This window comes from Cupressus sempervirens, chromosome 7 (assembly GCF_028749045.1).
Source record: "Cupressus sempervirens isolate cs-2001-9-10 chromosome 7, ASM2874904v1, whole genome shotgun sequence".
Lineage (NCBI taxonomy): Eukaryota > Viridiplantae > Streptophyta > Pinopsida > Cupressales > Cupressaceae > Cupressus > Cupressus sempervirens.
Genome location: NC_143124.1, coordinates 208,283,699 through 208,299,572, shown reverse-complemented (window position 1 = coordinate 208,299,572; position 15,874 = coordinate 208,283,699). Strand labels below are relative to the sequence as shown.

The 15,874-nt window shown below is 39.3% G+C and overlaps 1 pseudogene; it reads right to left on the bottom strand.

Annotated features, from left to right (window-relative positions):
• LOC149546227 (glutamate--tRNA ligase, cytoplasmic pseudogene) overlaps positions 1–14,192 on the bottom strand; it is an 84,929-nt pseudogene extending 70,737 nt beyond the window's left edge.
• Positions 14,193–15,874: the final 1,682 nt, after the last annotated feature.

The following is a 15,874-nucleotide window of genomic DNA, read 5'->3' as shown; positions in this document are numbered from 1 at the left end:
AAGATAAGCTTGTTCCTTAGATCTTAAGTCATTTGATTTTATATAGGATTTCATCATTAAGGTGAATGAACTAAGGACAAAGCTTATTTATTGTGGGAGTCCTATTAAAGATGATAGCTTGATCTATCTCATTCATAACAAGCTACCATCTAAGTACTCCACATTTGTTTCTACTTATAACACTTCAAAGACTACTTTAGGGTCTGCCCATAAGAAAGACTCTTTTTATGATTATGCTAATCTATTGGATAAAAAAGAAAAGAAGTTGAAATCAATGGGGATTCTCAATTCACCTAAGTCTAAGGCATTGGTGGCCAATAATGAGGTTTCTCAACATTCAGCAGGTCAATCTTCAAATAAAGGAAAGGGCAAGAATAAGAAATGGAAAAATAACAAATCAAAAGATGAAAAAAAAAGAAACACCACAATCAAATCAACAAGGCAAGTCTTCCTCAAATTCAAATGAGAAGGGAGACAATAATAAGGACAAGAGAGAGTTTGTTTACTGCAAAAAATTGGGTCATGAAGAACATGAGTGTTATCATAAAAAGATTGATGAGTTAACCTCTATCATGAAGAAACATAATGTTCCACTACCTAATTCTTACAAGGAGAAAGGGTTTTCTTTAGATTCAAAGGGCAAAGGGCGAGCACTCATGGAAAATTCAAATTCTTCAAAGGAATAAATTCTTGACTCAGGTGCCTCAAATCATATGGGTTCTTCAAAAGGAGATTTTTCTTCATTGAAGCAATCAAAGGTACCACACATCTTTGTAAGAGATGATAAAAAAATGGAAGTTGAAGGGAAAGGAAACTTGGAGATGGAAAATGGAGAGTTCAAATATGTTCTCTATGTTCCAGACCTAAGTCTAATCTCCTCTCAATTTACCAAATCACTCACCTTGGAGATGGTCACAAAGTTGAGTTCCTTCCTGACTTAGTAAAACTACGTAGTCTAAAAGATGATTCAATGGTTGTAGTGGAGAAAGTTAATCATGACAAAAGGTTTTATTCTTTCTCCCACTTTTTTCCCAAGTCTCCTTCACAAGCCTTGTTGACACAATCTAATTCACACATCCAATTATGGCATGAGCGGTTTGGTCATCTAGCCTTCTGTTATCTTCAACAACTTTGCTCAAACAAAATGGTTAAAGGTCTACCTACAATCAACTTTTCCCAAGGTTAATGTTCAATAGGTTCAGTGGATATGCATCTAGAGGAGAAGATACATAAAGGGAAGTCTTTAAGATCATCAATTTTTCTTTAGTTGGTTCACATGGTATTAGTAGGTCCTTTTGTAGTGACATTAGTCAACCAGGTAATTGCATACTTACTTTCATTGATGACTTTTCAAGGTATACTTAGGTCAACTTTCTTCATAACAAGAATGAAGTGTTGGACAATTTTCTATCCTTCAAGACTCATGTTGAACAAAAATCAAGGAAATCCATCAAAGTTCCAAGGATGGACAACGAAAGTAGATATGTGAACAAAAGGGTTGAAGACTTTTGAAAACCTGAGGGTATTGATCTTTAGAATCCACCAGCATTCAGTCCACACAAGATAGATGTTGCAACAATGAGGATATGAACTCTTAAGTCAATGGCAAGTTATATGATACATTCCAAGTCTCTAGATCCATCACTTGAAGTCTAAGTAATCAGTAGTGCTAATCACATACTTAATAGGTCTCCTCATCCTGCCTTAGATGGAAACACTCCTTTTGAGGCATGGTGTGGTAGAAAACTAGTTGTGACACACTTCAGAGTCTTTGGTTGTCCAGCACGGGCAAACATTTCTTCCAAGGGATGCAAGGCACCACCACCTTGGCCTTGTACTTTCATCGCATATAAAGACATTGTGAAGGCATATAGACTTATGGATGTTGAGACACACAAGATCTTTGTGGAGAAGGATGTACACTTCGAGGAAAGTTCACCAAACTTGTCCTCTAGTCCTCTTTGCACATCATACATTGTGGAAATTGATAAGCACACCAGCAATAGTGCTTTAATAGATTCAGACATGTGGGGCTCTATTATAGTTGTAGTGATAGGTCATGACATCAATATAGTCCACATGCATATATTGCCACAATGATATGTCTAGCACAACAGGGTACACCTAGTCTTCTAGCTCTAGCATCAACAGATGACTACATAATAGATATTTCAAGTTTATTTTTGGAGTCATACATAGTGGATTTGGGGGACATCATTGATGATATACATCTTCTCTTTGATGGAGAAGATCCTTCTTCAGTTGTTGTGAGCGCTCACTTTGAGCCTCATGTCCATTCTCTACATGATCGATCTATAAAGGTTGATGTGACTATGGATACTTATGTATAGTAGTTATAGGCTCTTTATTAGTTGAGGAGACAATACATTCTTTGAGACAAGTTCTACATTTATCCTTCACAGAGACAGTTAAACAAGTTTCAGAGGCATCAGTGATCATCGAGATTCTTTCCACACATAATGGAAGCATCTCATTTTTACCTCTACCATTTTTTCTTCCAAAGGGGAGGAACAGTATTTAGCAATCTTGGATCAGCTTCTACATTAGAGCATCTATCAATGATCGACATTCTTCATTAAGAGGGGGGACTATGTTGTCTCTCTTCTTCTTCTCTCTTGTGGGGGGAACCTTTTTTTTTTTGGGATAGTGTTGTTCTCACATTTCTCTATTGTATATACTTGATGTATGTCATAATTGGGGGGTCTTGATTACTCCATCTATCCATGCATCTAGTTTTTTCATCTCTCTTTTTGGGGGAGGGCTTTTCCCGTGAGTTTCCCCTTCTTTCTCTGCTTTATGAGAGATTGCATTTCATTATGTACATGGGTACCTAATATGGCCTAGTATTTGAGACCCATTATGCATTTCATCCTAGTTCTTGTGAACTTAAGCACATTACCCTAAGTTCTACTTAAGGGGGGGTGTTGGTGTAAATGCATATTTACTATTTACACTTTACTTAAGTTTACTTAGGTTAATTCATTATTTTATTATATTGCATTCTTTTATTATTTATTTAGGTGAGACACTTAGGAGTTTGCATACACTCATCTGTCATCATGTTGACAACATTGGAGTAAGAAACTCTAATTTAGCACATGGTGTCTACAACACTAGAGTTTGCATCATTTACTAAGTTTTCATGTAGATAACATAGTTATTTGCACACCCATTTTAGCACATCTTGTCTACAACATTATTTTGCATGCTACACCATTGTAGGCTTATCCTCTCATCATCACACTTACTCCAATTCTTAATAGAGGATAACCCATATCTAGTGGACATGTGCATGGTTGTATGACTTATCATGTTGCTGACTTCTATGCGTTGTAGAAGCTTTCTAGAGGCCTTTATTTACAAGCACTCCTAGTGTGCTTTCACATGGAATATTGAATGAATATATTTTCATTCTAATCATACTCTCTTTGGTCTAGTGTTGTTCTTGTGTTTGAGTTCCTTGGTCTTGGGTAGATTTTTCCCTAAGGAAAATTCTTATACTTTGGTTCCACTTGAGATATCAAACATAGTTCTTCATTAATTCTGCTTCTTGTCATCAAACCTTTATCTCTATTGCTAATGATCTACTTTGGTTGATGATTCTTTGTCATATTCTTACTAGAAGTAGGAGTTGTTATCTAAACTCTTAGCTCTATTCTAGGTTTTGAACTTTGTTCCTACCTTATCTCACCTTCATTCTGCAAATAATTGCTAATGATAGCTTCCACATTTCATGGTTAGCCTTTGGATCAACAATAGTTACCAAAGCTATCTCTTCTAATACTTCCTCTTTCTTAACTAATTCAAGTTCATTATCTTTATCATCACAATCATTCAAGAATCTTTCCGTGCTTGCTTTAAATTATTCATCTTCATCAGAAAGTGAACTATTTCTATTTTTACTTATTCTCTTAGGGAATGTAGATGAAAAATGACCAAAATCATTACATGTCCAACAAGAAAAAATTCCATACCTTCTTGTTCTCTTTGCATAAGTGGATCAATACCTTCCTTGATCTTCATGTCTTCTTCAGATCTAGATCTCTCTATACTTGTGCCTCTATTCTTTTGTATGCAACAAAAGGATTCTGGATCTGAGAACTCAATGCTCTGATCTCTATACAAATCCAATAACTTCTATGTCAAAGTTTCCTCTATCTAACTTAGGACTATCTATTCTTGCCATGATCTCCCAAAGTTGTTAAGCTTTTTCTTCAAGGACCTGAACCTCTAGTACCAATTGTAAGAAATAATAGTCCACCAAGATAACTAAGAGGGGGGAGATGGTGAATCAATTATCCAACTAAAACATTTATCAACATTAATTAATCTTTAACATTCAATCAAAGTAAACAATAATAATAAAAAGATGCACATACATAATTACACTAGATTTGTTAACTAGGGAAACCCTTGATCAGAGGGAAAACCCTGGTGGTAATAATGCCCATAAAGATATAATGCCTCGCACTGGTCTGACCAAACAAACTTCTTCCTTTTGGGCTGAAGAGAAGTGATGGGATTAGCTACTCGTGAGAAATCCTTCACAAAGTGACGGTAGTAACTTGCTAGTCCCATAAAACTACAAACTTTTGAGACATTCGTGGATACCGGCCAATCCATGATAGCACAAACCTTCTCTGGATCCATAGCAATTCCATCACCAATGATGATATGTCCCAAATACTTCACCTTTGACTGGAAGAACCCACATTTACTCAGGTTGCCATACAGTTGATGGCCTCTCAAGCACTGCAATACTTGATGCAAATGGACTTCATGCTCCTCCATAGTCTTCGAATAGATCAATATGTCATCTAGAAATAAAATGGCACACTGATCGAGGTACATGCAAAATACCCAATTCATCAAACTCGTGAACACTAATGGCACATTCGTCAACCCAAAAGGTACAACTATGAACTCATAATGCCCATATCGTTTACAAAATGTTGTTTGATGAATATCAGCCTCTTGGATATGAAGTTGATGGTATCCTGACTTCAGATCAATCTTTGAGAACACTCGTGCTCCCTTCATTTGATCAAACAAGTCATTTATTCTTGGCAAAGCATAATGATTCTTCACTGTCACCTTATTCAACTGTCGGTAGTTGATGCACAAATGCAATGAACAATCCTTCTTATTCACAAAGATGACTGGTGCACCCCATGGGGATACACTAGGAGGAATATGACCCTTGTCCAATAATTCCTCCAACTATAATTTGAGCTCACTCAACTCCTGAGTGGTCATGAGATAGGGAGCTCACAAAATCAGATCTGCCTCTGGTACAAGATAGATCCAAAAATCAATGTCACGCTTCAGTGGCATACCAAAAATCTCCTCAAGAAACACATCAACATACTCATGAAGGAGTGGGTGATCATCGAGTGTTACCATATGGCTCTCGACTTCCTCAAGATCACTGAGAGATACAAGAAACAACTAAAAACCCTTCCATACACTTTGCTTCAGCTAATTAGTTGAGATCATACGAAGTGAAACTAGTCTCTAAACTCCCAAAAGTTCACCTGCCCACCTATGTCATCCACACACTGTACCACCTTATGATTGAAATCGATATTTTCTTGATGAACGGCTAACCAATCCATGCCTAACACAATGTCATATGATCCTAGAGGTTGAATGCGTAAATCCACTATTCTGGTGAAGGCTCCCAAGTTCAAACAACAACTCCTAAAAAACAAGTCAACAACAACCTTAGAACCCATGGCTAACTCAACCTACCACCTATCAACCTGACACATTGCCACTAGCCCACATCGTTGAACAAGAGATGGTGAAATGAAATAATTTGAAGCACCAGAGTCAAACAAAACTAAAGTTGAAATACCATGCAACATACCTGTAGCCTCGACTACCGTACCTTAATGCTCAGCTTGACGGTTGTCAACCACTGCAAAGACTATGATTCTGACCCACATCTCCAACAGTAGGCTTAGATCTCGTTGCACCCTTACCAGGTCTTGTAGATGGTTTGATGGAACAATCATAAGATTTATGGCCAGGTTGGCCACAATTGTAGCAGTTCCCTCCAAAATTGGCACTTATACCACGAAAACCCTGGGTAGCACTAGAGAAAGGTGCACAACCTCTGCTGGATTTTTGTTGAATGCTCTAAGAAGGTCAGTCTTGCTGCGACTTCTATCCTTGATCTTGGTTACCTCCTTTCTTTCCTAAATTACTAGAAGACTGAACACCTTTGGTACAAAAACCCTTCTGTCGGTTGTGACGAGAACCACCTTAAGAGAGTGTTGGTTGGGTCTGTCCCTTTCCTAACGATTGAAAATACTGTGCATCCTACCCTACATTCCTACCACCCTGGTTTTGAGAACCAATTTTGCTACCAAAACCTCTAGCCAAATTTTCCTCCACAATACATGCCTTCTCTATTGCGAGCACAAGAGTCCTAGGCTGATGCATGCGGACTTCTCCAATGAGGTAATCCTTCAAGCCTTGGATAAAATGGTGAGCCAAGAGTAAATCATCATGATTGTAACAAGAATATTTTTTGAGCTCAAAGAATCATATCTCATACTGATCCACTGACATATTTCCCTTTCAGAGTGAGTGGAACTCATCAGCATGGGCCTCTCTGAACTAAGGAGATAAGAATCTCTCTCGGAATCTCTCCTCAAAGATCTCCTAGGTGAGATCTACAATGCTAATCTGAAGCTTCTGACCCTCAATATTCCACCAAATGGATCTATGGTCCATCAATTGCATAATTGCACAACGGGCCCTCATGTTGGTTGAATATGGATACATGGTGAAGTAGCGCTCCATGTCCAATAACCAAGTCTTAGCCTTGAGGCCACTTCCCCTACCATAAAATGGTGGTGGTCTAAAAATTTGGAGGGACTTCATGATATCCAATCTGATGGAATCCTCACTACTGTGGTCTCGACCACCCTAATAGTGCCCTCTGCCACCAGGTGGAGTAAGAGAATTCTCACATTCACGTTCCTCTTCTCTATGCTCAGAGTGATGGGAATCCCTATGATGGGACCCCTCCTCTTGATTTTGATCCTGTTGGTGCTCCTCAACACAAGGGCCCAAAAGAGAAAGAATTTGTTGGAGTACAGGCATCATCACCCCTATGCCATTCTGATCACTAATATTACCATTTTCTCCCCCTCCTCCCTAACGTTCCTCTCCATGATGTTCATTTCCATGGTTACCACTATGGGTACCACCATGGCCACTCAGTCTATGTGCAAGAGGCATCACTATGGGAAAAATAATGTGATGTCAGAACAATCGGATCACAAGCATAAGAGTAAAAGCCATGAATGAACAAGATAACAAAAATAAAACATACAAAGAAACACACAACATCAAACAAAACCAGAGTGGAAGCATAACATAGAGATCCCAATGTTGCAACATGGGCTCTAATACTAGATGTAATGCCCTACCCAGAGATCCTTGGAACAAGGATGAAAAACAAGCCAGAATAATATTTTTTTTAAACAAGTGGAAGTGCACATGACAACAACATACACAAATCATATAGATCACAACCAAAGACTTAACAACCATCTTGGCACCCAATGGATCTCCAAACATCACGACTAACCAAAACACAAACAAGAAAATATAAGAGATTGACCAAGCTAAAAGATCAAAACATACTCCTAAAAATTGGCTAAGTTTAAATTTTGAAGTCCTAAAATTTTCTAGAATCTTTATCTTAGCCCGTAGAGGTTTGAAACCCATCTCAAATAAATCTTTGAATATATTAAAATATATCTTAAGTATAAGAAATTATACTTAAATGATATATTTTAAACCCCGAAGAACGAACTACAAAAAAAAACAAAGCAGAATTCAAACTGTACTGCCAAGGGATTGAAGAACACCTAAGAGGGTACCCCGAAACATCCCTAAAAATTTTGGATTAGATCGAAAAGTTCCTGCTACCCACCTGCACAGGTTTCATAAAATTTGTGCGACACTATGTCAGCACTGTCTGATACTTCACCAGTGTCATACGACATTTCTCCAGAAGGAGGGCGACACAATTAGGGTTCGGGCAATACTTCTCAAAAGGGTGTGTGATATTGGAAGTGCATCGTATGAAATTTCTTCTGAGGAGGTGTGATACTTTCCAGTGTCGCATGACATTTCTCAAAGAGGCATGCAATACTTTCTAGTTTTGCACAACACAGTTTCTATGGGTGTGCGATACACTTCTATGTCGTACCATGCTGACAAAGTGTCACCCAAAGAAGCACAAGAAAAGCTAAAGAGAACACAAAAAGGGAAAAATAGAGTATAAAACCTCTACACCGGGGAGTACCAGATCCACATCTCAATGCATGAACACTCGAGCTATCACTGAATAATTAAAAGATGAAAAGCTGAAATGTAACCATCTATCAAACAATGAAGGAAAAGTACAAAAAGGGAAAACATCACAATGAGAAAAACAACCACTAAGTACGCGATTCCTCCCAACCGTCAATGGCATCATAAGACCATCATGGGTCCTAGCCATTCCCCTGTGCATAACGTCCTAACCCACCGATCGAATTGTCGGTGCTATTGTAACAGGACGTCACTACTAAACATGCTATAACAATCATAAGGAAATCTTAAATGCTAGAAGTAGTAAAGTGTGAGATAACATCATCTAACATACGCTATTCATTCTCATAAAGAAATGCATCAAACTAACATCATCTACACATGATAAACAAGCATCCCAATGAAAGCATAAATCACAAGGAAGCATAATCTGAAGACCAAAGTACCAAGTGCAAACATCCAACAACGATTGTACTAGGCTCAAGACCATCTCTGTAGACTAGTCCCTAGCAATGGTGAAGGTAGCTATGCCTCCCAACCATGTGGCACCAGTAGGTCCACACCCACCATGCTAATGGAGATAATGATCCAACTACAACTGCACGCAAAACAAGCATCCATGGCTAACACACATGCCAAGCAATATGATGACTGAACCCAAGACAAAGACAATGCATAACTATAGGTCCTGGTCATACATCTCAATGGGCTACTACGTAGGGGCTGACATCATGGAGAGTCGCTTTAAATCGACAAGCCCAAGCTCGAATCATGCGTTTCAACTCCTCAATGTTGGGCCCCACATATACTTTTTACTATCTTAAATTTTATCACCACCCAATGTTTTATTTAATTATCACTTAAAACTTCCTTTGCCAACCCTGTGGGACTAAGGTCACCAGGCTGCGAGATAGAAGCCCCCTCCATATGCTACCCTACCCTACCCATGCTCATCCAATGATGAGTGCTCGTAGGTATGAAAACTCCCAACCCAACCCCAATGATCACAACTTTTGGAAGTACCACAGAAGACCAAGCCCCACAGGTCACCTGATAGATGTCCAAGTGTGTGGCGCACCACGATCACAGAGATCATACACAAGGATAGGATGAGGACGCAAACAAAAGTCAATCAACTGAACCATAATCAAGATCAGGGATGCTACATGCATCCCAATGCAACAAAAGATACAATAATGTTCTGAGCGGTATCTAAACGGATCATCCAATTCCATGAACCACAATGTGCCGAGAAAACTTGAGAAAAAATGGCGACATGCAAAATGAGGTAAAAACCCCAAATTTTGGAAAAATTCCAAAATTAAAAGCCATTTGGCCTTTGGGTTCAAAAACCCCAAAAATCCAAAATAAAAGGAATCAGACACCATATGCAAAAATGGCCAGCATAATGGCCCAAAAACCCAAACCCCCATTTCAAAAATAGGGAAAACGTTCATACCTGACCAACAGGGTAGAACTAGTAACTATAAATGGAGGGGAACACTAGTTCTGAACCTCCTAACATATTGCTACAAGAAACGAAAGTAGAAACAAAGAAAAAGCATTAAAACAGGAAGGCCCTACCTAACAGCAAAAGGGGCCAAAACAGAAACCCACAGAATAAAATAACCAATCTGCCAAAACTGTTGAAACTGACGACAAAGCGAGAACTCCTCAAGCTGAATCCAATGAGACCAACCTCGAAAAGATCCCACACTCACAACTCCCACAATGAACAAAATAGTAATCCTTTAGAAGAGGATTTCCAAATTTTCTCTCCAAATTCAATTTCCAAAATGTGAGAAGTGAATAATGAATTCACTTTTTCAATACTCATTCATTTTGAATAAATAGTTGATTATGGAAAATAGCTAGTTGGAGTAGTTTAACTCCAAATCAACCCAAACGAAAATAGGTTATTATCCATAATGGAAATTCACCTAAGGCAAAGCTGCCAGAAGTTAAATCCAAAAAGATTTAAAACTCGAAAACCCAAAATCACTTAACACTTTCATGACGAATGTGAACTTCTAAATGCACAGACATGCTCACTAGTTGAATCACATAATGCGGATGAGTTCAGATTTACTAATCACTGAAAGGTTTTAATTTAAAACAACTAAATAAGGATACGTCAACCATACAAGAGCAACATTGGCAAAATATGTATAGCTGGATCACTATCTCCATGTGCCACTGCCAGGGATATAATTCTTGCACAATAAAACACATAATCAAGTGCAATTGCATATAACATAATAGCTGAAGCAATTAAAGCATTAAATAACTCATTAATCTATTTACACCACTCACGTTTACATTAATCATAAAAGACAAGAATGAAGTAAATAACCAAAGCATAAGATCCATCACATCACAAAAACCACAGATGTGTCCAATACATCATATAACCAGATAATTAGATATCATAGATCTACTTTTATTTCAAAATAGCATCAACATGTAAGTATGATAAACTGAACAACATAGCAACAAAGCATCTATGGTATGAAAATCAAAGTATAAAATTTGACCCTCAAGTCATCTCAAGGCACAAATATTAATGAGAGTATCAAGTATCTCTTGAATCAAAAATAGAAAAGGTATAGACTGTAAACACAAGAGGCACTACATCCTCCCCCACTAGCATAGGCTTACTCTTGGAAGCCAACAAAAAGGTAGGGGTACAATCCCCTTAGTCATGTAGCATCTTCCCAAGTCACAGAGATCTCATCGCTCGGGTCAACAAGGTACAAATAGTCCTCCCACTTCACCTACCTATCCATAACATACATGCGAAGCATATCCTCCAAAACTTGATTTACTCTCAGTTTTATCATCGGTCTCTAGGTGATAAGCTAAACTGAAATTGAGCTGAGTGCCCAACACATGTTGTAGAGACGTCCATAGTGCAGAAGTAAACACTAGATCTCTATCTGAAATGATCTGATGAGGGATCCCATGCAAACAAACAATATCCACCATGAAAACATGTGCTACGGAAGAAGTAGTGTAGGATGCTCTCATAGGTGAAAAATGTGCTACCTTGGACAACTTTTCCACTATCACCATGATACAATCATGTCTCCACGATGACATAGGCAACCCTATGATAAAATCAATAGATATCGTATCCCACTTCCACTTTGGAATGGCATGTGGCTGCAAAAGACCCGTCAGATGCTGATGCTCCGCCTTCACTCTCTAGCACTCAAGACATCTAGCAAAAAAGTTGGCTACATCACGTCTCATCCCTGCCCAAAAGTACAGCTATTTGAGATCAGCATGCATCTTCTTGACTCTAGGGTGTGCAGAATATGGTGCATGATGCGCTTCCGACAAAACTAAGTTATGAAGATCACCTGACAAGGGTACATAAATATGCCCCGAGTGTCGCAATAGTCCATCAAAATCAGGCATATAACCTAAAAATATCCCCTCAAGGGTACGTCCAGACTCGATCTCCGCCCTCACCTCCTGATACAAAGTGTCACTAGGTAAAGCCTCCAAAATATGGCTTCGCAAATCCACTCCCAATGACATCATTGATACCTCATGTTGCCTCCTTCTCAAGGCATCTTTGATGACATTCTCCTTCCCTTTGATGTAATGAAAATCAAAGTCATACTCGCACAGGAACTCCATCCAATGACATTGTCATGCATTCAAGTTTGGTTGAGTAAAGATATACTACAAGCTCCTATGATCGCTATGCAACTCAAACCTATGTCCCAAAAGAAAATGCCTCCAATGGACAAGGGCATGCACTACGGCCACAAGTTCCAAATCATGAGTGGGGTAGTTAAGCTCATGGTCCTTGAGTTTTCTAGACTCATATGCAATCACTCGACCATCTTGCATCAACATCGTACCCACGCCTTCCAACGAAGCATCTGTGCAAACCATGAAATCACCTATAGGATTAGGCACTGCAAGGACTAGTGCACTAGTCAAACACTCCTTAAGAGTAGAAAATACTACATTTCACTGGTCTAATCAAAAAAACTTCTTCCCTTTGCACTGAAGAGAAGTGATGGGATGAGCTACTCATGAAAAATCCTTCACGAAGCAATGGTAGTAACTCGCTAGTACCATAAAACTATGAACTTCTGAGACATTCGTGGGTACTGGCTAGTCCATGATAGCATGAACCTTCTCTAGATCCATAGCAATTCCATCACCAGTGATGATATATCCCAAATACTTCACCTCTAACTAGAAGAACCCACATTTACTCAGGTTGCCATACAATCGATGGTCTCTCAAGCACTGCAATACCTGACGTAAATGGACTTCGTGCTCCTCCATAATCTTTGAGTAGATCAATATGTCATCTAGAAATATAATGAAAAATTGATCAAGGTACATGCAAAATACCCCATTCATCAAACTCATGAACATTGATGCCACATTGTTCAACCCAAAAGGTACAACTGTGAAGTCATAATGCCCATATCATGTACGAAATGTTGTTCGATGAATATCAGCCTCTTGGACATGAAGTTGATGGTATCCTGACTTCAGATCAATCTTTGAGAACACTCGTGGTCCCTTCATCTGATCAAACAAGTCATCTATCCTTAGCAAAGGGTAATGATTCTTCACCATCACCTTATTCAACTACCGGTAGTCAATGCACAAATGCAACAAACCATCCTTCTTCACAAAGATGACTGGTGCACCCCATGGGAATACACTAGGATGAATATGGCCCTTGGCCAATAATTCCTCCAATTGCAATTTGACCTCACTCAACTCCTGAGTGTTCATGCAATAAGGAGCTCATGAAATCAGCTCTGCCCCTGGTACAAGATCAATCTAAAAATTAATGTCACGCTTTGGTGGCATACTAGGAATCTCCTTAGGAAAGACATCAGCATACTCATGAAGGAGTGGATGATCATTGAGTGTTACCATATGGCTCTCGGCTTCCTCAAGATCACTAAGAGATATAAGAAACAACTGACAACCCTTCTGCATACTCGGCTTCAACTGATTAGTTGAGATCATACGAAGTGAAACTATTCTCTGAACTCCCAAAAGTTCCACCTGCCCACCTATGTCATCGACACATTGTACCACCTTACAATGGTAATTGATATTCACCTGATGAGGGGCTAACCAATCCATGCCCAACACAATGTCATATGATCCTAGAGGTAGAATGCATAAATCCACTATGGTGGTGAAGGTTTACAAGTTCAAACAAAAACTCCTAACCAACAAGTCAACAGCCACCTTAGAACCCGTGGCTAACTAAACCTGAGACATTGCCACTAGCCCACATCATTGAGCAAGAGATGGTGAAATGAGAGAATCAAAAGCACCAGAGTCAAACAAAACTGAAGTTGAAATACTGTGCAACATACCTGTAGCCTCGACTACCATACCTTGATGCTCAGCTTGATGGTTGTCAACCACTACAAAGATTCTATGATTCTGACCCAAATCTCCTATAGTAGGCTCAGATCTCACTCTGCCCTTACCAGGTCCTGTAGATGGTTTGATGGAACAATCATAAGATTTATGGCTAGGTTGGCCATAGTTGTAGCAGTTCCCTCCAAAACTGGCACATGTACCATGGACACCATGGGTGGCACTAGAGAAAGGTGCACTACCTCTGCTGGAATTCGGCTGACTACTTTGAGAAGGTCGATCTTACTCAGACTTTTATCCTCAATCCTGGTTACCTCCTTTCTTCCTTGAATTACCAGAAGACTAACCACCTTTGGTCCAAAAACCCTTTTGTTAGTTGCGATGAGAACCACCCTAAGAGGGTGTTGGTTGGGTCTATCCCTTTCTTGAGGATTGAGAATACTGTGCATCCTACCCTGCATTCCTAGCACCTTGGTTCTGAGAACTAGATTTGCTACTGAAACCTCTAGCCAAATTTTCCTTCATAATAGGAGCCTTCTCTATTGCAAGCACAAGAGTCCTAGGCTGATGCATACGAACTTCTCCAATGAGGGAATCCTTCAGGCCTCAGATAAAATGGTGAGCCAAGAGTAAATCATCATGATTGTAACAAGAATACTGCATGAGCTCTAAGAATCAGATCTCGTACTGATCCACTGACATATTTTCCTATCAAAGTGAGTGGAACTCATTAGCACGAGCCTCTCTAAACTGAGGAGATAAGAATCTCTCTCAGAATCTCCCCTCAAAGATCTCCCAGGTGAGATCTGTAATGCTAATCTGAAGCTTCTGACTCTCAATATTCCACTAAATGGATATGTGGTTCCTCAATTGCATAATTGCACAACAAGCCCTCATGTTGGTTGAATATGGATACATGGTGAAAGAGCACTCCATGTCCAACAACCAAGTCTTATCCTTGAGGCCACTTCCCCTACCATCAAATGATGGTGGTCTAGAACTCTGAAGGGACTTCATGATATCCAATCTGATGGAATCCTCACTACTACGGTCTTGACCACCTAGATAGTGCCCTCTACCACTAGGTGGAGTAAGAGAATGCTCACGTTCACGTTACTCCTCTCTATGCTCAGAGTGATGGGAATCCCCATGATGGGACCCCCCCTCTTGATTTTGATCCTACTAGTGCTCCGCAACACAAGGTCCCAAAAGAGCAAGAATCTATTGGAGTACAGGCATCATCACCCCTACACCATTCTGATCATCGATATTACCATGTTCTCCCCCTCCTCCCTAATGTTCCTCTCCATGATGTTCATTTCCATGGTTACCACTATGGGTACCACCACGGCCACTAGGTCTACGTGCAGGAGGCATCACTCTGGGAAGAACAAGTTGATGCCAGAACAATCGGATCACAAGCATAAGACTAAAAGCCATGAACAAACAAGATAACAAAAATAAAACATACAAAGCAACACACAACACCAAACAAAACCATAGTGGAAGGATAACACAGAGATCCCAATGTTGCAACATGGGCTCTGATACCATAGGTAATGCCTTGCCCAAAGATCCTTGGAACAGATCTCCAAACATCAACACTAACCAAAACAAAAACAAGAAAATATAAGAGATTGACCAAGCTAAAAGATCAAAATAGACTCCAGAAAATTGGCTAAGTCTCAATTCTGAAGCCCTGAAATTTCCTAGAATCTTTATCTTAGCCCATAGAGGTCTGAAACCCATCTCAAATGAATTGTTGCATATATTAAAATATATCTTAAGTATAAGAAATTATAGTTAAACGATATATTTTAAACCCCGAAGAACGAACTACAAAAAAAAACACAACAGAATTCAAAATGCACTGTCAAGGGATTAAAGAAAACCTAAGAGGGTACCCCGAACCATCTCTAAAAAGTTTGGATTAGACTAAAAAGTGCCTACTACGCACCCGCATAGGTTTCATAAAATTCGTGCGACACTATATCAGCACTATGCGATACTTCACCAGTGTCGTATGACATTTCTCCAAAAGGAGGGTGACACAATTAGGGTTCTGGCGATACTTCTCAAAAGGGCGTGTGATACTAGAAGTGTATCATATAACATTTCTTCGGAGGAGGTGCAATACTTTCCA